Below are 3,132 nucleotides of genomic sequence, written 5' to 3' on the forward strand. Positions count from 1 at the left end.
TACAAAAACAAGGAACCTGGAGATGAAGTCCCCCTCCCCCTGTTATTGCTTTGTAGTATTCCTAGAATATTGCTTGCTGCTGAGAGAACCACAGGGGTACCCAAAAGCTCTTGTCCAGGAAGTCTTTAGTGCCTTGGAAACATCTTCATTTAAATCAGAAGGCATTGATCCCAATATTCGTTCACATTCTCCTATTCTTTCCTCCTCCTTCCCTCTTTCTCTCTCTTTTCTCCTCTAACCCTCCCTCCTTTTCTTAAAAAGTCCCATCTTTTTGCTTCTGTTTATCTTGCTCAACCCTAATATGATAGTTTTTCTTTTAGCTTATTATATTACATTTTTATGTTTATTATGATTCCTTAGAAGCTTGTTTGTTTTCTAATAGGAGACAGAAAGAGAGTGGCTATGGATAGGAGGAAAGGAGGGGAGGAACTGGGAGGGATATAGAAAGGGAAACCTTGAGAATATATTATAAAGACAACCTATTTTCCATAAAAGGAAAAATATAAAAGAAAGTTAAATTAGTAGAAAGAAGAATAAAAAGAAAATCAGATCTTTAATGGACTGTGTCCCAGGGAGACTGCCCAGTTCCTCCAAGTAGCTCACTCCCATGCAGGTCTTTCTACACCTCAAGTTTGGTTTTCAGGAGCAGCCAAGGCAAACATGCACAGCCCCACAGGACTCAGAATCAAAACTATGCTTGGAGACATGTTTCCACTTGTTCTGCAGATAATTAAGTGCTCTGGACTCTTCTTGAAGGATGTCTGTCAGCATCCCAAAGAACAATCAAAAGGAAGCAGAAGGAATCCTTATAAGACCCCCTGGGTAGTTTTCCCCCCTTCAGGAAGAGAATAGAACATTTATATTTATTTGTAAAAATAGACTATTTTGTATGCTCAACCTGATGACCCAGAAAGGTTAGTGTCAGTTGTTAGAGAAGGGAAGTGACAGTGTGTAAATTGAGTAGAAAAAGCCTCAAAAAAAGTATTTCTTTTTAAGAAATGGAAACTTAGAATGGCTACATTTGACATGGAGCCAGCTTATTATATTATATGCAAATTAACAAAGCATTGGAAGACAATAATGCATGGCTATTTAAGAATATGTCCTACACATCACACACACACAAACACACACACACTAAATTAGTGCCACACACACATCTGTGCTTGGCCACCCTCTCCCTCTCTTTTGGAGTTCAGATAACTTTCCTGAGAGGAGACCATCTATGCTCTTCTAAAGGGGAGCAATTCCCCTAAGCTCCCATACACTCTCATCAAAGCGATAATATTTAGTTCCTGTCATGACACCATTTTGGAAGTGTGTGTCCAATTGTTTACGCAGAATTTTGCTCTTTCTCTGATGAGAAAACAGACTCCACAATGATGGAATGATCTTTGGCTAATAATGGCAATAATCCCTCCCTCCCTCCCTCCCTCGCTAAGTGACTCTTCTTTAACATGGTTAGCACTACTTAAGGATAGAAAGTTCCATAATCTGTGTGATCATCAATCAATAAAGTTAACAACGGTAGTGACCTCAACTCAACAAATTATTTTAAACCCTCAGGTCAATGGTTCTTTAGAGGTAAAGATTAAAATGGATCTTTATTGGAGGAGATGCTGAATGGAGTCACTATTTTGAAAACTAGCCAACAAAGGGGCTAATTCGGTTGCTTATCTCTGGGCCTGTGTGCTGTAGACATGGTTAACCTCTGATGAGAGGAAGTTTTACTTTGTGGAAATGTTCCAACAAATGTACTAGGAAACACTGTTTCTCACTACCACTTTGAAACTTAAATCAACTATCTTTCAGTTGTGAAGTATTTTTTTCTACCAACTCATTCAAATATAACAATATTTTAGTCTTAGAGCCATGGCATAAGACAGAAGGATTTTGTTACCCTTTCCTTGAAATTTAAGATTTTTTTTGTTTGTTTGTTTGGTTGGTTGGTTAGTATTTCTTCTGACAGTTTATGAGAATAGGAATGCACAAGCCATGTCAAGCCATGTATTTTTGTTTTTGTTTTTGTATTTTTTTTCTCCAGAATTCTCTGTCCTAACTCAGAGAAACATGAAATTCAAAAATAGCTTTCAGGTGTTGAGAGCACCGAGCCCCTTCCCATGCCCACCCCCTGTGGAAGTCTCATACCTAGCATGAATATTGAGAAACAGGATTCCTCAGTGGAGTGAGAAAACCTTCCAGGTTGTTTTGCTCCTCTATCTTAACTCTGCTCATGTACACGCTTCTATGACAATCCACTCACAGCTGAGGAATTGGCAATTGTTTCTCTAGCTAAAGAAGCAATTGCCTCTAGGAGTGGTAAGCATGCTCAGGTGACTCCTTGTTTGAAAGAACTCTCTCTCTCTCTCTCTCTCTCTCTCTCTCTCTCTCTCTCCCTCCCTCCCTCCCTCCCTCCCTCCCTCCCTCCCTCCCTTTCTCCCTCCCTCCTTCCCTCCTTCCTTCCCTCCCTCCCTTTCTCTCTCTCTCTCTCTCTTCATGGCTTTCATGGCTGGACAAGGAATCAGACACAGGAAATGTGGAGATGTACAGGAAAGTAGGATAAATACAACTGTCATCCCAGAGGGACAATAAAAACAGAGAGTGCTGGGAAATCAGAGGTAACTAGGGATGTGTTGGGTAAAACAGGTTAAGTCATGGCTTCTGGGACCTGTGCTCACGTTGATCATACACAAATCTGAACAACAGTGATCATCACACACCCCTACCCCAGCCAGGTTGTTCAGGGGCTGCTGACCACTAGGCAGGATCTTGGTAGTATGATAAAAGTTCTTGAAACTACAATCCCTAGAGGCTACTGGAAACTTTTGATTGAATCTCATCGGGTTATTTGTCTGCTAAATAGAATGATTGTCATTCTCCCTATGGTTGTATAAGACTCAGAGTCTTATGACACAACTCTAAAACCTCCAAATCCTAAATCAACATGGTTCAGTGTAGTAAGAGCCAGAAATCCCTCCCTAGCTCATGTGTCTCTCGCAAAAATAACCATACTATTTAAAAGCACATAAGTACGATCAGTTGACATTTCCGGCAGGTTCACAAGCTATTTGGTGAAACCAAGTATGCTAAACCTGTTAGACAGCCAGACATGAAATAAACCAAGTACGCTAA

This window comes from Grammomys surdaster, unplaced genomic scaffold, assembly GCF_004785775.1.
Source record: "Grammomys surdaster isolate TR1022 unplaced genomic scaffold, NIH_TR_1.0 125428, whole genome shotgun sequence".
NCBI lineage: Eukaryota > Metazoa > Chordata > Mammalia > Rodentia > Muridae > Grammomys > Grammomys surdaster.